At 38.9% G+C, this 25530-nt stretch overlaps 1 long non-coding RNA gene across 1 annotated transcript in view; it reads left to right on the top strand.

Moving 5' to 3' along the window:
* Positions 1 to 25530, top strand: part of LOC116489470 — a 101238-nt gene that overhangs the window by 32955 nt on the left and 42753 nt on the right. The window contains exon 2 of the long non-coding RNA XR_004253297.1: positions 22230 to 22272. This is a non-coding gene — a long non-coding RNA (uncharacterized LOC116489470). The remainder of the gene's footprint in view (positions 1 to 22229; positions 22273 to 25530) is intronic.

Genomic DNA, 25530 nt, shown 5'->3' with positions numbered 1-25530 from the left:
ATTTCTAGGTGATCTGTGGCTGAAAAGGAAGAATGTTGAAATCTGGTGGGGGAAGGAAATTCCTTGAAATTCACTGAAAGTGGTGTGGGCTAATGCCCCATCTAGTGCTGCTGCTCCTGTGGCCTCAGCAAGCAGCAGCACCCTGGGCTCAGAAACCCCAGCAGGTCAGCAAGAGGCTGCAGAGGTAAATTCCAGATCCAAACCAAGCCAAAACCTAATGCACTCAGTGCCATCAAGTATACTGGCATGAATGATTATTTCAGTAACTCATTTTGCCACTATTGATTTTCTCTTAACAGCAACACAGCCAGATTTAATGTGGGAATGAATGTAGAGAGCTACAAGCACAACCTGTGGCATGACAGAGCAGTTGAACTTGCTTCAACTTGATCAAAGCATATCTTTGTATGACTGGAGCATAAGGAAGATTGGAGATGACTTGAACAGAAGGTCTTGTCATCTTAAATGTATACACATAGAGTATTTCCTTTAAGAGGAACAGGATGACGTTTGTGTCTTTTTCTATCTTTGTGCTTGTGGAAGGAATATTACATAAATATTGGTTGAAAGAAGCCCTTTCTGATCTCTGTACTCCCTTCAAATTCTGGTTTGTCATGAAAAATGAAAACAGCTGTAAATACGTTATGTTTATTACTTTGCATAGTTGTGAAGACAACCTCTCCTGAGAACCCCTCCTTGACGAGTAATTAAAAACTGACTCACTCATCCTTTTTGAAAATATCTTTGTATCTCATTTCCAAGTTTAATGAACCTGACTTCAAACTAACTTGAGATTTAACAGCTACCTTTACTGCTGAGAATCGTCAGCAGCAGCCCTGGGTAGACTTGGTTTGTTTAGCAGGCAGACACATAAAAACTCTTTCGTGGTCTGTGCAAGGCTGCGGCAATGTGGGACACAGGTTTGGAGCTGGACCTTGCCAGTGGTTGTTGTTACTGACCACACATGTTTGGAAGCAGCAGTTTTACACTGATTTTTGAGGTATATCATGGGTTCTAGCATTTGCTTACCACAGTGTATCCATGTTCCTGGATGCAATTTGTTGGAGAGCTTTCCACGGGATTATTGAACAGCAAGGAAAATGATGCTTGTGCCCATCTTGACAGTGCACAGCTGTTTCTGGGCACTGGTATTCAAATTTTAAAGATATATGGGTAGATGCACACGCATATCCTAATGCTCACTGTTTCTATTAGCTTTCCTTAAACAATGTGTATACGCACTCCAAGCTTGGTGTCCTAAACAGAAAAGAAAACAACCAGAATTCAGCAAATGAGGGGAAAAAAAAAAAGAAAAAAAAAAAAAAAAAAAAAAAAAAGGAGGTTTCTTATGGTGTAGTTAAGTGACGTTGTTCTGGGAGGTCAGTGGTGAGGTGTGAGTCCTCCTCTATAGTCAGTTTTAGCTGCGTTTACTCCACTAACATCAGAAGGATAAATCTTGCTTTTGTTTATCAGGTTGGCTCCTGCAGTGACAAATGAACATGACCAACTCCAGCTAAGAGGTAGCACTTTAATTATTACTTCTGATCTGCTCTAATGAGCCCACCAGACACAGATACTCATGAATAAAATCTATATTAAGTTGTTCACTTGGAGTTTCTTTGCATCTCTAGTTGAGAGGGAACCTGTAAGTAGATGTCGACCTTCATCCAAAAATTAGATTCTGGTTTGGATGCAGTTTGAATTCTGTTTTATCAACACAATTCACATCTCTTTGGGTTCCTGCTCCAAGTATATGTATAGGAAGTTAAATGTGTCAAGTTTTTACAGGATGGGAATAATATTCTGCAGCATCTTAAAACCCAAGATACCACTTAACAGTGGGGAGAAAACCCAGTTATCTCATGTTGTTTTCTTGTTGCATAGGGAAGGTTGGCAGAGTATGCTAGAAAAAGCAGCACAGCTTGCTGGTCCACACATTGATCCCTATCCTGGTTACCCACTTTCAGCCACAGAGGAAGGCAGAAGACAGGTAGATGGCTTTAGAATCTAAAGGAGTATGGCTACAATAAAGTGCTTGTGCTCGTGTGGTTGCAAATGTGCCAGGAAACTGTAATCCCTTTCTCTCCTTCAGTACTGTACAATGAATTATGTTCACTACTAATTTTCTCTTAAGTCAGTATACCGAAATGAATTGAAAAAAATGGAGTATATATATCAGTACGTATAGGGCTGAATGTTGGTATTATTTACTGCATTTTTCCCATTGAAAAATGTATTTATTCATAAGGGTATAATGTTTCAAGATATAAAATAAGCTTGAGTGGTTTTTTTTTGTTTGTTTTTTATCTGTGTAACTAAACTCAGAGTAAATTTTGGTGACCAAAAGCTGGGTATATAAAGTATATATGTGTGTGTAGGTATGTGCACATAGGTGTAGTGTCCTCAGGATGTTGTGGGTTTTCTGCTGTGGGTCTGGTAGCAGAGTCACCAGTATCTTCTCGGTCTTTGTTTTGCTGTCATGCTGGGTGTGACTGAATGATGCGTCTGAGGACTTTTCACATAGGTCACTGGCAGAGGCCAACTCTTTGAGGGGGCTTTATGGAGTCTTTTGCTCTCCTCCTTGTTCAAAGTAAACATTGCTTGGGATCAGATAGTAATTTTATTTGTTTCTGGGTATGAAAAGTATTTGAGTTCTTTTCTTAATAAAAGAGAGTGTTTTCAGGGGTTTGCAGTGGTGAATGTCAATAAGGTTATGGTAACTAAACCTTACTTATTGAGACCCCATAATTTATTTGTCTGTAAAATATACCTCATGCACCAGACTCCCTGCCTGGAGTCTCTTCTGTGAACTAATGCTTATTTTAATTGCTACCCAGAACAATACCCTTTCCTCATACAGACTTAAGCAATTCACAGTTGCCTTTGCCGAAAAATTACCGTGTTGTTTGTGACAGGAGTTAAATGTTTTCCTTAAGTAAATTGTAAATTGTTATGTGGATAACTGCAGGATTTCTTCCAGGCAATTGGCTTCTATTATATAGAAGAACCACATACTAATTTGTATTTTTTATATAAAAATGTAAAAAGACTTGTAGCAGTCAGACTGTTCACAATATGATTCCCACTTGCATTGTGTCTCCTGCTGCTAAACCACCAGTTGAAGGGTTTATAAAGTGCATTAGGACAAAAGTCTTCAGCCAGCAGAAGCAGCTGGGTTTTTTCTACAGAAATGCTGTTTGAAGAACGATGGATTTATTATCTTTGCTGGCATCAGTTCCAGGCATGCATCTCAGAAAATACAACTTGCACAACACACATGAGCAATGGCAAAGGCAAGGGTTCACTTCATGAAAGAAAGGGTCATAAGATTTAAAGCTGGAAGTGAACTCACTCTGTGGCTACAAATGCTCTCTTATCTGAAGATGTTGCTATTGTCAGGATAAATGAGCACTGCCTCAGCCAGGCTGCCTGTTTTACTGGCAGTCGTCCCTGCCCTGGTGCATTTGCCTCGTCATTTCAGTCTACAGTAGGATTTGTATTTGTGCTGTATGCTGCACTACTGAAATTCCTAAAAAATGTTTTGGCTAGGTTCTGTAAGCTGCTTGGCAGTTTGTAATCAGGACGATTTAGAGATTCAAATCTTTAATCGGGAAGAAAAATAGTTCAGAAGAGGGATCTCAAGTGAAAGAAGTCTGCAGTTGTGAGCCCAAGTTGTGAGTATCCAGGTGGTAGGTTCTGTGAGTTCCCACTCAAAGGTCTGCTCAGGGTCCTTACGCAAGTTTTGTCCTGACTCTTCAAGAACATTGCCTTTTATATAGAACAAGAGGCACTTAAAGGTGTTGCAGGATTTTTTAATAGTTTAAGAACCTGCTTTTGGCAGCTCATCCTTACTCTGAAGGTTGTTGGATGATGTTACAGTGGTTTAGACCATTCCTTGGGTCAGATCCTTATGTCCCCATTAAGACATGGGTGTTCCTTTGGTGCACAACTGAAACAGATTTCCCTGTCTGAACTAGTTTATGGTAAGGGTAGAAGATCACAGAAAATATGAAACACTCCTCCAAAATGAAATGGAACAAAATACAGGCAGCAAAAAGGTAGCAAATATTTCTCCAGATGGCCTGTCTCTGAGGTGCTCTACAGCACCAGTCCCTCGTGGGTTCGTTAAGAGGAAATTTCATTGTCTGAACCTAACAGAATTCCCTGGGTCCAGGTGATACACTATACAAATTATTCCCAAAAGATTGTACCAGTTCTGGAAAAACGATCAAGTGCATATTGTGTCTTCATTCTGGAAATCAAGTTGGCTGTTCTTAATCAAGTTTTATGTTGAATCTATTAATTTTCCAATTATCAGCAAAATTTCCAGAAGGTTTCATAAAAAGACTGACAATCCACGTAGATCAAAGAAAATCATATAAATGGCCTTTTGAAAATATGCTGGAAAGACCCTAAGCTCCAGATGGCTGACAGGGCTGATCTGTCAGCTCTATAAAAATTTTCTCATGCCATGCAAGTGATTGTTTGATTTTTTTTTCATAAATGAGTAGAATATTCCTCTTTTTTTTTCCCTCCCTTATCAAGGTGATTTTAGTTTAATTATGTTTTCATGTACTGTGAGCTATCATCTTTCAGTAATGTGGATATTTTTTCTAATACTTTTCTTTGAGTTATCATTCCTTACGCTAGGGTGTTCAATGTAGAGTCCTCCCAGATCTCAAATGGGAAGGAGCTATGCTAACATGGTGACATGCAGAAGGTCCAAAAAAAAAAAAAAAAAAAAAAAAAGAAAAGAACCTAAAAGAACCTAAAAAGAACCTAAGCATCCTGTCACTGCTGTGTGCTCTATCTTCTCTTTTTTCCTTGGTGGAATATGAAAAAGACTTGCTTGAACAGAAAGCAAAATCACAAGTCATCTGCTCTTTATTCAGTTTTTTTTTCCCCATGGTTCTCTTACCAGAATTTGAAGAAATCTTATTTCTGACCTAAAAGCAAATTTTCTGACCTAAAATGTCAACGCACCTTCTATTGTTGGATTTAAATAGCAAAATTATGCAGACATTTTTTAGTATTTAGGCAGTCAAACTAGTAAATGCTGGAAATGCCAGCAATAATGCCAGTTCTTGTCCTGTTTACATTTTAATGTTTGAAATCCTGTATAACCTTTGCTGAAACCTTTCAGAAAATTGTCTGAAGCGATCAGAGTTTAGCTTCCATTTCCTCAGTGATCAGTCAGCATATATGTTTCTTTTGCCTGTTCCAGCCTGCAGGAACCGGTTCATTTATCATTCTCCAGAACTCTGGAGGTATGCTCCAAACCCTTTTTTATATGTACAGAAGTTTCGTTTCTGCTGAGCTATTCAATGGCAAGGTCATTTATGCTCAATTTATTCATAAGAAAAAGTAATCACCCCTCAAATGGCTGCTACTTTGCAGCAGAATTGATATTTTATCAGACTTCTTCTTTCTCCCATTCCCTCAGTGGGCTTTGGCTCAATTAAGAGTTAAGAATTCATGAGCTCTCCTCATTGGTTACAAAGAGTTTTTCCCTAAGATTTAGCATTTGTAAAATGAGGTTGATATTTCCCTTTTCTGCAAGAAAAGAACAGTCAATAGTGATCTTCAGCTGCCTTTTTTTTTATTTTTTTTTCTTTTATGGTGAAAAGTATTGTTTTATTCTTATAAGTAGATAAACAAATTATTTGTAGCTCAGTGACATTTCACTGGAGTATTGGGTATCCCCCACACCTGTACATGATAAGGTATGTAGAAATTAACTAATTAACTGTATTCATTATGACATTAAATAGATTTACTTTTTACATTGTTTCATTCCAAATCCTAGTCTAAGATTATTATTTTTGTAACTCTATACATATATTTGTAATATAATCATTTTGACAGCCATTAAATGATCTAATGGTCTCATTGACAAATGAAGTCTTATTTCAGATTTCCATAGGGAGCTCCCATTTTTTATTATACTGTGTCCTCATGGTGCCTGGCATAAATCAGTGAAATGACATAATGAACTTAAATAATGATCTGCTGGTCTGCTACTGAAAAATGAAATTTTGTGCCTAGTGAACAATTCCTTAGAGTCCCTGTAACATTTCAGTGTGTCTGAGGTGGTAAGGTGGGAGCTGTGAAACCATTCCCATGCCTGGCAAGCTCCATCTTCTTTCTTCATGAGCCTTCCACATTTGGTCATTACCTTTTGCTCAGAGCACTTGCTCTTTCAGCTTCTTGGATCTGGGTTTTATTTTAAATCTTGGTATATGCAAGAAAAACTGCATTTTCTGCTTTCTTTGATTTCAACTTTAATCTGTACTTTACTGTTCATCCCCCCAAAACACTTGCTTGGTAGATAAACCCGAATTTAGAAGTGTATTTCCTGTTACTTCAGTATTTCTATAGAGAAGAAAACTGTGGAATATCTGAACTGAGTATATGTTTCTGTTGTAGCTATTGTATAAGGACTCAAGCACAGGGAGGACAATAGGGATAGGTAATTTATTTTATTAGACCATCTGGTATAGTTGGAATGTGTGTTGAAGCTCTGGGGTTTTCTATCTTATTGTCACATCTAAGAAGAATAGAACAGTCTCCAAAACAGACTAAACACCTAAAAAGTGGAACAAAGATACCAAAGTGGGAGTCAGAGGCTGGCCACCCATTTAGGAGAGAAATAAATGAGGGTTTTTCTGTGTGTTTGGTGAGATCATTAAGTTATGGATATGAGTATCAGAATCACAGGCGTGAGCACTCCATTCATAAAGTAAATCTTGATATTGGGAAATGAAGTAGGCAGGATTCACTCTAGATCTGAATGAAACCAAAGGACTCGGCAATACTAGTTATTTATATAAACATATTTACAAATATATTTATAAATCTGTATTATATGTACATCTGTATTAACAAAAACATAGTGAGAGATTTTAAGGACTGGATTGGGAAAACAGCTTGTAAATTAGTGGGTCATTCAAAGCTATTAATGTCAAGTCCATTTCAGTTATCTGTGCACCACAGATTTATGAACTCCAAAAAAAAAAAAACAACAGTGGTTTGAGTACCACGGCACGCGTGGGTAGATCTTTTCCTAAATTCCCAGAGTGATAATACTCTTTTGTTCACAGTCCTTTTCATTCAGGTTATAAAAAGGATAAAGCTTAGATCAGAGTGAGTGGGTTTCATTAAAGGGTAGATGTTTTGATTTAATACTAGTAGTGCTGTAATACCTAGATACTGCAGTTACACCTTCAGCCCATTACACTATATAGTGCATGCATGTGTGTATTTGCACTTATAGATTAGCAAAACGATGCCCTGCCAATAGGAGGATTATGCTCTGAGACTCTAAATCTGAAACAAAATATCTCTCACATACCTCAAAATACTGAGAATAACAGTGCTGAAGTATTACTAGTCTTTAAGTGTGTGCATGTTTTTGCAAACTGTGATAATCAAGGAGATTTGTGTCTACTGTGCATTTTTATTCTTCTAAGGCAAAGCAGTGACAGACCATAACCAGTTTAAACTGGAACCTAGAATTTTCAAGAGAATAAGATACTTTTGCTTTTCATATACCATTTGTATTAACATCACATTTGCCAGCTCTATTTCTCATCTGCCCTTTTTATATCACTGTTTTAGCAGTAATAGTAAGAGAACACAGGCACATATGATACAGATACAAAAGAAGAAATTGCCACAGAAATTTAGTCTTTAGACTGACTATAACAGAAATTCGCGGAAAGTAGAAACATAGTTTTATTTTCTCACTGAAGAGCTGTTGTATCTCAGCTGTGGGAATGATAAATAAAAGTATTTGTTTTATTATAATCACTTGATTATTAGTGTCATCACCACTGAGCAACTGTATTGCCAAATTAATAATTCCCATTACTTAAAATCACTATAAAGGATGCTTATCTTCCTTTACATTTCAAGCAGAATGGCCTTAATTTTCTATCCATCTTCTTAAAAAAAAACAAAAAACAAACAAACAAACAAACAAAAAAAACTATGGTTGCAATGCTATTGAAATATTGCATGTTTAATTGGAGAAAAGCAATATTATAAATACAATACCAACATCAGAGTGAGTCATAGGATTAGGAGTAGGAGGCAGATCTCTGATGAAGCACTGTTTTTACTAAATACAACAGTGGATTTTTGAGAACAGTACTGAAAGCAGGTTTTCCCTTCTACGTGCTGTTTTTGCTTGCTAATTTGAGGAGGTCCCACCTTCGTAAACCCCAATGTGTATGCACAGCATCACTCATCAGACTGTTCTGGTAACGGTCAAAAGGCAGTTTATAGGTCACTACACAGGAATTACTTTTTGTGGGGTAATAACCCTAATATTTTTGTCCCTTGGGACAGCAAAGTGAGAAAAGTGTGCTTTATCTTTTACCTTCGTTAGCTGGGGTGTGAGCTTGCTTTAGCTAATGTTCACAAAACTCTGAGTCCTCAGAGACTGGTCACCTCATCCAAAAAACAAACAAACCAAAAAATCAATAACAATAACAAAATCACAAAAGAAAAACGAACAAAACCAAAAATATTTTGGATCTGTACATAGTTTAAATGGCATTGTTTTCCATTCTGACCTGCCAAGAAACCATGTAGCCACCTATGTGCCTCCTGGAGCTCCTGGCATGCAACAAAGTGTTTGCCAAAACCATGTCTGTGCAGCTGCTGAAGTGTTTTTCAGGGTGAATGTTAGAATATGTTTAAACATTTAATAAATCTGTCTGGCTTTACAATATTATAAATACTTCTGTAGATTGCTACCTTGATGTTCCTCATGAAATATTTCAGATCAGTGCATTCATTCAAGTTCAAACTTTTGTTTAATGAAAAATCATTACAATCTTTTTTAATGTTACTAAACCTACAGAAAAATATTTCTCATTAAGAGTTAAGAAGTCTATTTAAAGCTGTTATTGTCCTTTAAATCTGTACATTTGTGCATATTACATTGCTCTGTTCTTCCCTCCAGTTCTTTCCCTAGCTTGTTGATTTACATACTAAGCTTTTGGAGGAGTGTAATTTCCTTCCAGCTATAGGTTTATGCAGTGCCTAAAGTAAAAAAGTAAAAATAAAACTGATCTTGTTAGGGGGATCATATTTTATTCAGTAAAAATGATGAATATGAACTGGAGCAAAGGAACAACTTGGTGCTAAGCCCACGGGCATGTTTTTAACCTCGGGACAATTTTCAGGGAGTACTTTTCCCATACTTTGCAGGTCTTGGTCTGATTAGCATGATGGGAAGCTGTTGTGTTCATTTTAAGGAGGCTGATTTATGAATCGCTGCTCTCTGAAATCAGCTTCTGATTAACACCACTTGAATACGGAGCTGCTGTTATTTACCCACTATATGGTATTATAAATAATAATAATATAAAATTATATAGAGATTATGTAGAGACTAGATGCATGTCCCCACAGCAATATGAATATTGACTCTGGAAAGCTCTCTCTGCTAGATCAGAAACATGCAATTTAGTTGTAGCCTCAGAGGTAAATACTGGTATTTGAGCAGTACTCTGAAGGCATAATTAAGTATTTCAGTGGCTCTGTGCTTCATTGGTGTAGGTTCAACAATTGCTGTGGAGCTCTGATCATGAAGAGGAAAGCTCTTCCCCCTTCACAAAATATTTTAGTGTTTCAAGCACGCAAATCGCCCTGTGCTGAAGACTGACACAAATAGGCTTCTGTTTGTACAGCATTCTCTCTCATGCAAAAGTTTGAATTGCAATTAAAATTTGCTTGAGCAAATTTCTGCTATCTTGAATATCTGTCAAAACATAGTGGGTAACATTATGCAGTTGTAATCTGTACTTCCTCAAGTGAAAAAAAAAAAAAAAAATTTCCTTCCTCCACCTAGAGGGAGTGCAGGGGATGAAACAAAGCAGGAAGAATGAACAAGTGAAGGGGTGTTCATGTAGGAAACGGGTTTCATTGCTGCACTACAATAAACATATCTAACAGTACATTATCCTAGACGTAGCTAAATCTGGTGCAGGAAAATATGCCAGACGTCTTAAAAGACAGAAGAACAAAGCTTGACCTGATTGGCTCCCTAAGGTCCTGATGTTTTGGGGGTGCTTTTACCCTTGAGCAGAATCCAGCTTGATACAGAACCCATAGGGAATAAGAAAGGATGTCTAGTAGAATAAAGCAGAAAGTGGCCAAAGGCAAGAACGGGTTAAATGTAAGAAGAGCAAAAAGGAGATTCAGCGAGGAGCTGGGAAGTGATACAGGCAGGCAAACACCTGTGCAAAAGGGCACGTTCAGCAGATGACTTTCCTCCCCCCTGCAACAAGGGGCTTGAATGAGCCATGTGTATTGGGAGGTCCATCCTTGTGTCAGAGGTGTGTGCTTAGGGTATAGTACCCCTGATACCGGTTCTTTTCACAGAACATGGGATCTGGAGACAATAAATGCCCTACTCACATGTTTTGTCAGGGATATAAGCAGCTACAAAGCATCTGACAAAAAGAAGTTCTTTAATTTTTGTGATTGAAAGGTACAAATAAAGGAACTTGCACAACTACTGTATTAGCCCACACTTTTTAATTTCAAACATCATCTCTGTTCTACCGAGAGTAACAATATGTCCATACTGAGGGCAGAATTTAATTCTTAAATTAATTATGCCAGATGGTGTGTACAAGGAAAGAGTGCTCCTAGACACATAACAAATACAGGAGAATTATGTCAAATACAATTTTCTGAAACATTTTTGAAATATTGTGATTACACATTTGTTGCATAAAAGTAAAAATTCTGATTCCTTCAAGCTCTAGCCTTTTGGTTGTAGCTCTGGGTGCTAGGGTATCAAGCACAATGCTGACCTTCAGCCAGCAGCTTAAAAATCAGCCCAGAAGCCATAGTGAACGCTACTTTTCAAGAATGTTTTTTTCTCTCCATATTAAGCGTTTCAAAAATTGTGGGCAAATGACTAGCATTTTTCTTGCTATTCTCTTTTCCTTGAATCTACTTGTTAAAAATATTCTTTCATTCTTTGTATCATAAAATCACAGAATTGCTTGTATTGGAAGTGACCCTAAAGCCCATCCAATCCCAACCCCCTGCCATAAGCAGGGACACCTCCCAGCAGCCCAGGGCCCCATCCAGCCTGGCCTTTGAACACCTCCAGGGATGGGGCACCCACAGCTTCTCTGGGCAACCCGTTCCAGTGCCCACTGTCCTCTGAATGAAGAATTTTCTCATAACATCTAATCTAAATTTCTCCTCTTTTAGTTTTAAAACATTCCCCCTTGTCCTATCACTATCTGCCCATGTATTTTCAGCTAACTAGATTTTCTTACTTCCTTACTCTATTGTTTCAGGAAAAAAAAAAAACAAAAAACAAAAAAAAAAAAAAAAACAAAGAAACAAACAAAACCCCAACAGTTTTTGTAAGCTATGCTGAGCTACTTAGAAAACTACAGAAGTGTTGACTGATAATTTCTGCTTAATATACATATATATGTATTGGTTGTCCTTTTAAAAACCTTTCAGTGGTTGTTAATGCTCTGTTGTGTATCCACAGTGCATTTCAAATGAATGAGCTTTTTGTCTAAGGGTGGGTGGAAAAAGGGTTGCCTCAGTCAGTGTGCTGCTGAAGATGTGGATGCTTTCCTGGAAGGAGGTCTGATTGATACACGTCATTTAAATCCTGCTGCTAAGATCACTCATTAGAATGAAACCACAACTTGTTCTGGGGGTGGGATTTACATCCCTTATAAAACTCCACTTGACTGAAACTTTCTTTGCTAGATCCTTTGAAGTGTTGTGCACATTCATGAGAGCAGGATTTGTTGTAATAACTAAAGTGAATGCTGTTTATTACACTTAAATATTCAGTATGAAAATCTTGTATGGGCATCATGAAAACTTTGTGTACCTCAGACTAATAGCAGAAACAACTTTTTGTGATTGATCTAAAACAAAAACAACAAAAAACAAGCCCAGAGGCAATGATTTAGGAGTATTTTAACAGCCTTTGGTCCTGCAGGGCATTATAACTAGGGGACGTGGTCCTTTTTCTCTCCTGTTCTTCTGAAATTGTCTTCAGTTATGCAATTATAAGTATTTTTTTTGGTCAGTATTTCTCAGGTACTCAGCATTTCACAACATGACAAGCAGCAATGATGGAAGGCTAATTTGTTCTTCATGTGTCCAGCCTCCTGTGCAGCTAGTTATATCCTGGGAGATATTTTAATATATAGACCATATAATTTATGTTAGACTGAATAAACATGGATTTATTGCATCTCAGTAGTAATAAGAGCACATAAAATCCCTGATTGTTTGAAATTTCACCTTATTTCTACTAGCGATGGAGAATTTAATGCAATTGTTTAGCAGATGAGGCGTTAGTGATCCTTTTGGCTTTAGCTAATACTGCTCTTCTGAGATGGAAGGGAACAAGTACGTTGAAAGGCATCATGTTTAATCTTATCATTTTCATGTACTAAAGGTTTTCATTATTAGGTGAAGCTATTTGAGTGGGAAATGTGTACGTAACATGAATATTTCAGTCAAGTGTGTTATGTATTTTTTTAGAGGGCATCGTTACTCATGATTTTGACAGAATGACTCAGAAGGGTTAAGCTGAAGCTACCATTATATGAACCACTTACCAAGATCAAATTGCACTGGAAAATAGGGAAATGAGCAGAATGTGAGAATTACCGTGTGCTTGAAAATATTAAAATAATCTTACAAGTATGCTTTTCTGTTGCTCTGTAAGAGCCGTTACTGTTAGAGAGAAAATACATCTTCCTTTGAACAGCTGGGAAAATGTGGCAGAGTACTTGAGCACTTGTTGAAAACTAAAAATCTACTTTTTGGATTTAGCAAATGTGAAACTACTGCAATTATTTTTGTACCAAATCTGGCAAGTCAATGCATCAGTCTAGTGCTGCCAGCATCTGTGTATCCTGTCAGAGATAAATATAAAATGTTGACTAGTGGCAATGGAGAATAAATGTGAGCTGCATTGGAGGGCAGGATGAACGTGCCTGGAGTTGGGCTCAGCATGTGTAGCAGTGGCAGTGCACACAAACCCCATATACGTGGTGACGGATGCAGATTATTAAAGGGAGCGATTACCTGTTGTAGTGTAAAGTTTGATTACTTTAATAGCAGACTAAACAAAATATATGGGAGTATAGGTTATGTAATGGAGATATGTACTTCATCAGAGGCTGTATATAGGTCCTATAGATTTGACTGTCTGAAATCTATTAATGCAGTCATAGATTAAAATTATCTGTGGAGTACAATGGTGAATGCAACAGGAAGGACTACTCTTACAGGCAAAACAATACCAACATGTGTATAAAGAAGTTGTGATTTAGTTTTTGTTATTTTCTAGTGGTTTTGATATATTTGTTTAACAATGTGAAAGTAAAAGCTGTACAGGTTGCTATATTCTCTTGAGCATAATCCCTTCTTTCTCTTTCCCTGCCTTTGCAACAATAGTCAAATTCTTTGTAACAGTAGACAATTTTGCTGTGGACGATGGAAAGCGAAGTAGATGAACACAGTTCTGCCTGAATATGCCACAAGTCCTGTGTATAGAACCAGACTTTATCTAAGTTTTAAGACATCACAAAAATATTTTACCTACCACACCAGATGACATCCTTTTATTGCAGGCAGCTCTGCAAACTCTGAGCTATCTTTTTTAGGATTATATTGTTCCCTTACTGATACTGTTCTGTGAAAACAATTCTCCCTTCTGCCTACTCTTTTTCTAGAGAAGCAGAATCGTGGGAAGCAAAAAGTTTTTAAGGCACTTAGTCTTTCCAATTAAACCCGTGTTGCATTTCAAGAGTCCATTATAATTCTCTCCTTTAAAGTCCTTTCCCCTCTGATCACATCACTGGATGGGCCCACTCTTCATGGTTTATATGACTGTGACTTTTTACAGCGAGTGGCCTACATACTTAAATGCATACAAAAGGCATTGTTCAGCATATCCTAAAAATAAACACTTCTGAGCTGGAAAGCCATCTAAACTTATCATTTCAAGGCATTCACCATTCCTAAGAGCACTGGTATTATAATGAGAAGATATTGTATAGATGCAGTTGGGTCTGGATCTTGCACATGAGAAACAGGGGCGATAATTCAACAAATACTTATTAATAGGCATAACGCTTAATGATCTGAAGGGTTTCCTGTGAACCTGCTTTCTGTAGAAACATAGAGCTAATGCTAAGCTTCATAAGGCTGTTTTTCAACTGATACAACAAATAATTAGCCTAATAAAGACAGGTAACATTAATAATGCCTACAAAAACAATAGCCCCTTGGGACAGTAAGAGGACTAAACTAACCCGTCTTGTATTTACAGAGAATATAATCACATTCACATTCTCCACCCACTTGTTTGTTGAAGGGATTTCCAGATGTGTATTAGCAGTATTTTAGCAGTACATAAGAAGCAATGTTTAAAGTAACACTTGAAGCAGACCTCGTTTTTTCCCTGTTTCTTTTTCATAACTACTATAGCCAGTATAGAGGCAGATTATATTTAGGAAATAATAATATTTTAATACAATACTTTCCTATAATAATAAGAAGAAATTATATTGTTGCCTTTGAAACTGTCAGATCTCTGTGAGATCAGCAAGTCTTGGCACACCTTTTGATTTTGTTTGCCTGCAAAATAAAACCATCACTTTACGAAATATGTACCAAACTTTTTAAAAAAAAAAAAAAAAAAAAAGTCTCTAGAAAAATAAAGTCAGACTTGTGAATAACAGCTCTGCTTTTAAAAACTTTTGAAAATCTCTGAGTCATCTTTGTTTTTGCCTGTTAAATTACTGGCACATGGAGAATGTTAATGATTATATTTATTATGCATTTCCTCTATTTTCTCCAACTGTTTAATTTATTTTGTCACTTCCTTGGCTTTCATTATATTTTATCCCTTTTATTGTTTCTTTCCAACTTTACGGCCAACTAAAACATAAGATTATTACAGCAGAGATCCAGCACAGATGGTTCAAATCCTGGGCTCAGTGCGTGGCTGCAGGGGCATGTACAGAGGGCAGAGAGGAGGAAGACTCACTCTCAGGCAAAAGACCATTTGCTAAGCACCTCCATGGAAACGTCTGCCTCCATCTGGCCTGATGTAGCCCCAGCCCCTTTCCTAGACACCGAGGAGGGTAGGGTGAGTCGGAGAGCAGCTATGCCTCATCTGTGTTTTCCCCTCCTTGGAGACATTGCCTTTTTTCTAATGATAGCACAATTCAGCATCTTTCTCGCCATTCTACAAGCAAACTCAATCTGTTCTGATGAGAAGAGCCTCTCGATGCCACAGGAAGGGGCAGGGATTGTATTTCTGTAAGCTTTCCTATTTAATGCTCATGAATAATATTTGCAGGGTTGGCCCTCTGGCAGGGAAAGGTAGCTGTGCATTTAGAGACTGCCTTTTCTAGCACGTACAGGGCGATGTCCATTCAAGGCTGCGAGGAGAACTTGACACAGGGCACTTGTATTTCCTCAAAAACGTTTGCGTTTTGTGATGTGGATTTGGAAAAAAGAAAAAAACCCTCACATACCTTAATGCAAAATAAGAATTCATACGGTCTTTGCTACTGGGAAGTTTCTTCTGTGAAATAAGGCACTGAAATTGAGCCTTGTTGAATAGGGGAGGGGTCATCTTTGTGTTTCTGTTTTGCTGCCATTTTGCCAGCTATCCTCAGTTAACATCGACAAAGTTGGGAAATTCAGTTACATCATTTCAGCCACCTCCTGGCTGCAGGAAAAGTGTAACTTGCAGATATGAAAGGTTATGAATTCGTTGGAGAGGTTTGTATTAGCCATGTGAGTGTTACGTGTTATACAATTTCTGCTGACTTTCCTACAGCCACTCAGATACGTGGCTCACAGATCAATTAATATTTCCCTATGGATTAAAATCAAAGAATGCAAGAGAGTGCTGATGAGTTTCCAAAAGAGAAAAGAAGCTACAAGAAATGCTCTTCAGATTTATTTCTCTTTATTATTATTATTATTTTTTTTGTTTCATTTATTTTTTATCTCACTGTCTGGCTGAGCTAGTTGTAGTTTTAAATTGCCAATGTGTGGCACCGTCTTTTGCCAGTAAGCTGTTTGGAGAAAATTAACAGGAAATATTATCTGTCAGGGAAAACAAACAAAATAAAATGCAGCTGTGCATAACATTATAATGATTCAGAATTTAAAATGCTAAGCAAAATTCTTCATGTTCCTGTCCTTACATTGTTGAAAAGCAATTGTTGTTACAGGTGCTGGAGCAGATGAATCAAACAGCTATGGCTTTGTGAATATGCAAGCTACATTCGACAGCACCCTTTTTAGGCCACTAAGCCTTTTGTGTTACCCAATATTTCATGGTATCAAACAACAACCTGAGGGATCCATCTCAGCATCTCATTTAATTATCAACCATCTCATCTAATTATGCTGATCTTTAAAGACCTTAACAATTGTATTTCTTTCAAAACGAAGTCCATGCTATGTATCAGTCCCTCTTGAAGGGCAGGCATAGATCTTGAGTAGCTAAGAGCATTCTGCTGGCTTTGATGTCTAGAGGAATCACGGCAGTGGAAGCACCCAAAAGCCAAAACAGACAGTTCATCTACAGCAGTAAATCAGTCCGTGATTCAGTCACTCTTTTGAGAAAATAAAATAGGACAAAAATATATAGTTTCAGTAAATGATGTCACACATCCACTAACCACACATGATGCAGGTTTACCAGCCTGTAGGGCTGCAGCCTAATTTAGTCTGAGCTGTAGATGCCTGACTCTGTTCTGGCACCTTGGATAACAATACATTGGGAGAAATTTTTAACAGTAAGCATGTGTTCAGATTCTTAAAAGTAAATAGAGTAAATAGTATTGTATGTATGCATGAAACATTAAATCAGAAGCACTCTGAAAGCATATGGTTATCAAAGAGCGAGTCTGAAATGTGAACTTTTAGCAACTTTTCCCTCGAATACTGCAAATGTTTTTCTTCCTTTGCTCTTCTTTCCCTTTTGGTGATTTTTAATGCTTCCATGAATTTCAGATGAAGTCTGCTTAAGTGGTGGACAGTTGTAACTTACCAGGGGACAAATAGGAAGCAGCATAATCATTAATCACAAAGCAAAGCCCTGGGCATGGAGTCAAAGTGCATTGTCTGCCAAACAGTTTTCTACAGATTACTTGATAATGACGTTAAGATTGATCACACAGTACTGCTCTCATAGGTGATGTGAGCTGACCTACTTTTAAAGGGGGTTAATTTGCAATTTCACTGTAGCAAACAGGGACGTTGGTTTGTGTAATGTGGTTTACTAATAGGATTCAAAACATGCACAGCCTTAACCCTCTTTTTGGAAGGAAGGATGATCAATTCACATTGTCGGGGAAAACATCTCTGCGCAGATAAGGTTCTCAGATGTTATTTCTGTTACACGGCAGAGTTCCCCTACTGAATGAGGAAGGTGTAAAAACTCATTACACTAAGCAATGTGTTATAAAACAATGCCTGATTTAACCTGGCCCCCAATCTTAAGAAGTGAGAAGTTGGAGAAGAAATTCTCAGTCTCGTCTATGTTGTCTCAAGCCCACCTGCAGCTTTGCATCTTTTCACAGTTGTGCTGCTCCATAGTCAGTGTGTGCTCAGGGCACTACGTCTTCAGAGTTACAACAGAGATTGTAACTCAGACGAGACTGCCAGGCAAGAAGGGCTGAGCGGGTCTGGTGACAGTGACAACAAGGAGTGCAGGCACCTCCCAGGCCAGCAGGCCCTCAGGTGCACATGAGGATGGGGGTCCCCAGTGAGGCTCAGCAGAGCAATTGCAGCCCACTGCTGTGTGCTAAGGTTCATTATAAAGCTGTCTAGTTTGTCCAGATGCAGATCTTCGGGAAAGCAGAAAGGTGGATGTGCTTCTCTCTAACAATGAAACCCTCCCTGCTCGATGGTAAGCCCCTGCTGCAGTGTGTTAAATCAGAAACTTGACGTGGAAAAATTTAGATTAAGACAAAATATACAATTAAAAACTAGTTTGTTTGAAAGGAAAACGTGAGGGAGAAGATGGTACTATTTACAGTTGTCATAGCAACACAGTTCTTGCTTTTAGAAAATTCTTGTCTTTGGGGATTTGAGGGAAGAGAGGACAGATTTTGTAGTTTCTTGAGCAAAGTCACACAGCTGATTGTTTATGCTCTGTTCTAGTTTTTCCGTAACCATATCTCCAAGTACCCAGCTACTTTAACATAATCGCTCCAAGCCAGCAGGAGTGGGGTTGGGGAAGGCAGAAGGCCTAAAGGAGCAATGTAAAACTTGGGGACTGAGCAGTTAGTTCCCTGCTCTTATTTATAGGATCAGATGCCTAAATTGTTGCAGGTATGTTCTGTGGGCCATGGATCTGAAGCTTTACAATGTGATGATTTTAACAAAGTTCTTTTGGATCAGTGTTAAAATTTGCTCTGAAATACTGCCTTTATTAAAAGAGAAATCTGAAGAGAACACAAAGGCATCTGTTCTGAGTTGGGCCCATTTTCAGTAGGGGCTCAAAGAAAGAACCAAAGTGACTTCCTAAAGCCCCGCAGGGTTGCAGCAGCCCCACCGCCTTGCCCGGGCACTGACTGACCCATTTGCTGCTGCCTGCGGGCACTTGGCAGGTCTGGATGGTGCTGGTAACCTGAAAGCAAGTCACAGCAGCTGTAGTCTGGGAGCTCTCCTAAAGTCAAAAGCACTCTGCTGATCCACGGGCATCTCTGCTCTGCTCATCGCCCTGCTGCCTCGTACAGCTCGTGTCTGGGTTTGGGAAGAACAACACGGGCTGTGTGTGAAAACTGCTCTCGTGCTGCCGCCTGCAGACACTGCGGAGGAGTCTGAGACGGGCGCTCCAGCCTGGTCGGGATCCAGAGGTTACAGGGTTCTTTCTGTGCATCTCCTGATGTGGAAGGGCAGTGGGTGAAATTGCCTCGGGATGTGCCAGGGTGCTTCTGAGGCTCCCTGGTGGAAGAGTGCTGAGTGCTGCAGTACAGCTGCTCGGCTCCCAAAAGCTGAGGATACCGCCCAGGGCACGGGTGTTGGCAGGGGAATGATGTTGACTGCCCCTACACCTCAACTCCTGTGTGTGCGGCCTCGTTAGGGCCAAGGTAGCTGAGGGAATGGGTTGGATGCTGCTTTTGGTGTCGCCAGTTCTTCCCCGTTCTGATAAAGACATATCAGACGTATTGGTGGTTTGGGGCTGGGTCCTTCCTTCTCATGAAGAAAGCCCCGTGTTTCTGACCTGTTCATACATGGCTCTGTCTTCATGTATGCGCATGACACCATTACAGGACTATTACTAGTTTAGAGGTCTTTCCCATAGTGTTTTTAATTATTTCCCTTCTCTAGAGGAGAGTATTTAAAATAACCATCCACAGCGGTGGCACCAGCAAGCCCAGCCCTGTTTGGGCTACTCAGCAGCAAGTAGGAACACAGCATCTCAGAAAAGCTGTGATTTTCTGTCTCCTTGGAACAGCAGAGGATCAACACATTCAGGTCATTAACACCTCTGCTGTGACCTGCCATGGACATCCTTGTCAGGCTTTGCATATGGGCTCATAGCAAATAACTCTCTGAAATCTGGGGGTAGCTTCCAGGAGTTAATTGAAGGAACCAAAGGAGTTAATAGAAATTATTTTCCCAGGAACTGATAAAAGACAAAAATAAACAATGTCTCTTTCAATTAGAGATATGTTCTGTACTATCATCTCTGTTTTTGTTGTAGTTGTTGGTGTTTTTCTTTTCTTTTCATGTAATTTTTATTTTAGTTATAAATGGAAAAGGTAAAAGATCGCTGCAGCAGGACAGAAATGACTGAGGTGTCCTTAGGGAAGCTGGTCTGGTTTCAGGTACCACAGAAATGAAGAGCTCTAAAAAACGCACCTGGGAGCAAACAGAATTTCAAGAAAGCAAAATATTGTTGATATATTTAACATATTATATCAGTAGAAGGTAGGCTTCAGACACATTTTATGCTGCTTTAGAACAAGAGCTATGCTTCAGCTTCTAGCAGCACAAAAAAGGATAAGTATGGGTTCCCCATGTGCACGTTAGACTTCTGGTAAGAGAAAGCTGTGTGGCAGTACAGCGCCGCTCCTGAATCCCTCCATCAGCAACTTTTCCACTCTTGAACTGTTCCATGCAAGATGCTCTGGAAGCCAGTGTGTGCCAAAATATTGGCCTGAGTAGAAACCAAAAAGAGAAACCTTAGTGAGGAATCTAGGATCTTAAAGGGATATTAAGTTGGCTGGCAGTTCTGTTTTGCATTTTAAATCTCAACGTGAGTAAATAAGCTTTTTATAGGTCCTAAAATCAAGTTGTTAGTAGTTGATGTTGTAGATGGTATTGTTTGAGTATTCTATTTGAAAATGTAAAATTCACACCTTAATTAGGAGATTCCTATTCTAAATGGGAGTCAGTTTGGTATATATTACTTGGAATAATACGTGCTATTAACATTCCTATTGATAATTGAAATTTTGATTTTTATTCTAAATGAAAAAAAAAAAAATCCCAACAGAAATTCATAAAGTATCTTTTTTTGATAAAGACTTTGAAGCGTTCTACTTTGCTAGGGTGAATCATACTAAAACACATTTTTTGTCTTCCAAATTGCATCAAAATTAACAAGGTTACTGTCTTCTTGATCTGTCAAACTGTTTTAATTGTAGGATGTTCTTTAATGTGAAAAAGGAGAAAGAAAAAGATGATTTTAAAAAGTTAGCTCATTTGAAATTAAACAAAACATTTAAAATATCTCAAATGCAGTGAAAATATTCCTGAATCTGTACTTGTACAGTAAGTTTTTAAAATTCTCTTTAATTCCCATAGTTTTCCATATTTGTTTTCCCTTTTCAGATTCTGAGCCAAAAGACCTCACGTATAATGCCCAGCCAGTGGTATAAGCTAATGTTTTTACTTTTTGCCAGGAAAGACATGAAGCATTTTGAAACCTGTTGATCTTGAAACTCATTGAACCCAAACTCTTTGAGATGTTTTTCTACCATTAATCACTTTTCGAATACCACTGTATGAGATCAGATTTTGAACAAAAAGGGAAAACTGCGAGCCATCCCTGCATTCACAGGTGTGCCTGGGAAGCGGCTCGATCATGTTAAGGTCTGGGGGCTGTGCACCGAGCAGCTTAACGTGTTACTCAGCAGGCTGCTGAGCTGCGGTACGCAGCACAGGGGGATCAAGGGCTCCCAGAGCAAAGCAGCTTCTCTGCATCCTGATGCACGTATTGCCTGTGTGGCAACAGCGCTGGGGGCTCGCTTAGCTGGCTTCACAGCAGGGGCAGCCACCCTGAGCTCAAAAAGTCTGCTGGGTACGGTGCTGTGCTTGGACTGCTCCGGGTACGGTTGGTAGGAGCTATCTGATGGAAATCACGGCCCAGTGTGCACTGCAGGGTGGGCTTCAGGAGGTCAGGGGGTGACTGGCCTGCTGAAGTCAGCTGTTGGACAGGTGGCATGTTAAAGAGTGCTTTGGCTTTTTTTAATGAAGCTTTACTATTTCTTAATCATTGCCCTTGTGGCTTTTCACAAAGACGATGCTTTACAAGTGCTTTTTAAGCCATGGTAGGCTCTCGGTGCCAGCTGCAAAGAGGAAAATGCCCACTTACACACTGCACAGCCCCTCACACTCAGTGGCATTGGGCATACGGGCTCTGCTCTTAGTTGGATTTTATTTTTTAGCTGTCTGTGTTGGCTTCCAGTGCCATCTGGTGGACTGTAGTTTTATTTCTCTGGTGTGTTCATGTACAGACATTACAAGCCTGTATATTTATATGCAAAGATATCAATAGTGCTTTCTGTACGCTTATGTGCCCTTCAGGAATAACCCATTCAAAAGTATTTATGATAATATCTGACATTTCAGATAGATATAAGTTAGAATTTGAAAAACATTACAGAGAAGTAAACCAGAACTATATTTGCAAGTATACTGTATGACAAATGCTCGTCTCTTCCTTTAATTCTGAGATAGTATGCAAATGTTTCAGCCTTTCTAAATTGTGTTGCTGCCTGTTTGCACTTGGAAGTACTTACTGTTCCTGTGTTTGTGCGTCTTGCTCTATCTGTACCTTTTAATGCCAATGGTGTAAAAATCATATTCTCCCAGTTGTAAGATTTTATGCATTCTGAACTCATGATGAAGACAATTTTCATGTTCTAAAGTGGACTCCTCCTTTTCTTTTCTAGACACTGGTTTGGTTCCCTCACTGCTCAAGTAGACAAGGATTCTGTAAGTACGAATTTTCCTGTTCGTTGTTTTTAACCTCTGATTTATGTTAATAAAGTATTGCAGCCAAATAATAGGTGATACCTGAAGGTTTGTAGGTAAAGAGTGGGATCTGTACTTGGGCTTTGGGCAGGTGTTTGTTTAAGGCCCTTGGTGTGGTGAGAGGGGCGGTGCTAATACCTCCCTGTGTCTGGAAACTGTGACCTCTCTATGAAACATATCAAGTGCTTATTTTAAAAGACCCATTTCAGAATAGTCCAGTATTTGCTAATGAAATGGAAGCAAACTGGGAGTCATGAGGTGCTTCGTTTTCCCCATTTGTACAGATGTGGTAAGCAAGCAGAAGGGAAGAGCTTTCCTCTCTCAATGGTTGGGAGTTCATTACTGATGGTGGGGCAAGCAAAGTTCCCTAGGACTTTCATGAAGAGGATGAGAAGACTGCAGAGCTCTGAGCGTTAGTGTTTTAGAAGCATTGAATTATCTAGGCTGCATGTGAAAAATGTCATTGCCTACTGAGCAGTTAATGTGCCCATCAGTTATGGCACAAACTGTTCTGTCTTTTGGCAGCCAGAGGAAACAGAGCTCAGTATCATTCAGGTGGCCTGTTATTGCTTTGTTTTGCGCAACACTGCATGAAGTGACTGAGTCCCAAACTTGAAAGCATTGCAATAAAGAGCTTAAATGGGTTTGCATGTGGAGCAGAGAATGCTAAGTGCCTGAAATCTGGTTGTGAAAGATTCTTAAGCACATTCCAATTTACTCAAAAAGACTTTTCCCCAGTAGTTAGTATGCTGCTTCCCAAGTAGAAAAAGACATGAGAAAAAATGGGAGTGTATACTGCATGCCAAATGCGCACACACAATTAGTTTGCATTGCAGTTTGCAGCACGGCCATGTGTCAGCATTAATAACTATATCAGAAACAGAAATGATAGTTGGCCAAATGATGGGCTTTAGACTTTAGCAAAGAGCCCTGCATAATTTCAGGGATTTGTTAGTTTTCTTGTCACCTCTGAAACTCAGTAGCAGTGATCTGGAGAATGACAGGTACCTCTAGAAGGAGAGTTAATTTAGCCACATTACAGGCCTTCACTGAGGACTTGCTATACTAACATCTTCTGGTTATGGTTCAGATGTGCTGGCCATGCAAAGAAGAGTATCTTATGTTATCAGCAGGCATACTGCCAAGCAGGTCCCAAGCACTCACTTGGATGGCTGGCATTTAACAGGCCTAATGTCCACGGTGCTGGCTTCAGGGCTCAGTGACCCCTCTCAGGTTCACTTGATGCTATGATACAGCTTTATGGGCCATAAGATCACGATTGCTGTCCAGCTGACTTGTCCTGCTAGGCTAGACTGCTGCTCACCTGCTCATGCTAGGCAGCCTCAGTCCTGTCGGTGTTTTACCTGAAGACAAAAGGATTAGTCAGGTTTTTGCTGGAGTTGCACTATTCACCAAGCAGGACTACAGAAAGGTGAGTTTATCTGATTTTGTCTTCTGACTAAAAAATATCAGCAATGCTATGGTGGAGTAACTGAAAGGAGGGCTTGCTCGGAGGCACTGCCTCTTTTGCAGTTGCCCAATGTTGCTGGAGCAGAGCTGCTGAAGCCAGAGGCAGCTCTTTGCAGGTGAGTTTGTGCGCCTCATGCTGTTGTATCCACTAACAAACCTGCCATGAAACAGCTGCTTGGAGATACCAAGCATGTTTCTCACTGGGAGCAAACAGCTACATTTCAGTGGGGTTTTACTGGACCAGGCTCTGCCTTTACTTATCAGTAAGCAACTCCATGGGTCATCTTCAAGCAACTTCGGCTAGGTCCACCTCAGCCCTGTTATGCTTTTGATTTAGAATAGGTTTAGTCCGTGAAAACACTGGTCATTTTTAGCTTTTACTTACAGTTGTTTTTACAGCGTCAGCTTTGCTGAGATGCTCCCCCTGACTGCTGGACTTTTCTCTGTAACTGTTAATGAAGTATTCACTCTCACAGCATGCCTACACAACCTGCTGGTATCACAAAATATCAGTAGAAGTGTCACAAAACATTAGACCTTTTAGAAGCTCAGTTTTAGCAGTTTTCCTATTCATGTATCGTATTCTTTTAAATAGTTTTTCTTTTATTAAACAAATCAGCATGAGAGTAATGCAGGATAACGTGAGTAAAGATGACAAGTTACCCTGTGATTTCTAAACAGCAACAAACTGTTCAACAAACACTTTAATACAAGAAAGTGGAAATAATGACCAGGTGAAATAAAAGCCACCTCATTCCAGATAGCCCATTGGCTTGAAGAGGACTAAAATGCAAATAAGAGCATGGCTCTACTCATTATATTGATTCATGTATGGTGTTTTTTTGTTTGTTGTTTTTTTATTTTTATTTTGTGTGTGTGTGTACTTATTCACAGTAGTTGAATAGAATCTCATACAAGCATAAATTTCATAGTAAAGATGTCTTTATTCCAAAATAATAATGTGTTAGCCAGACAGCTACAAAACATCTACACAAGACTTTGGTAAGAAATATTCATGGTAGCTTTTTCATAATTCCACAGCAAACAAAAACCATGAAGGAAATCTAAAAATGCGATAAAAAAAAAATGTTTTAAATTGTATGCTGCACACACAGAGTCCTACTGTACATTTGTTAAGCCCCTAACTTTTTTATTATGTGTAAAGCTTCTACAGTTTGTATGTTAGAAAAACATAACATACACACAATGCTAAAATCTGATAGTTGAGGTCTACAAAACGGGAGTGATACCTGTGCTTTCAGTTCAGCAGTATTATTCATGAGAGAAGCGAGAGAACAGTTCTCATTTTTATTGACTGATAATCAGTGGCTATTACACTACTAGAAAGTTTACAGTAACAATGCAATACTTCTTGTATACATATTGTATACATATTGTATATCAGAGCTTTTTTTTTTTTTCTCAATAGAAAATCAACCTCTTTTTTTGTTTGTTTGTTCTTTTTTTAAAAAAATGTAATAAGCTTAAATATTTTTTGTATCAAGTTAGAATAAAGACAAGTGATTTGTAAAACACTTCAACAGAAAAACAGTGTGAAAAGCTGAACCTAAGCAGGAATGATCACGTATTTCTGACCAAATGCAATCTACATTGTCATTGTATGTATTAACAAGGTGGGAAGAATCCAACATTCATAACGCTAATGAGCCTAAGAGAAATGACTGGAAATCACACTGAACAGCCTCCTTGCTAAGAGAAAAAGTACATGGAGAATCAAACTGGTAAGAA

Source organism: Aythya fuligula, chromosome 5, assembly GCF_009819795.1.
Source record: "Aythya fuligula isolate bAytFul2 chromosome 5, bAytFul2.pri, whole genome shotgun sequence".
NCBI classification, from domain to species: Eukaryota; Metazoa; Chordata; class Aves; order Anseriformes; family Anatidae; genus Aythya; species Aythya fuligula.
The sequence above is the reverse complement of the archived record's forward strand: the minus strand, read 5'-3'. Positions and strand labels throughout refer to the sequence as shown.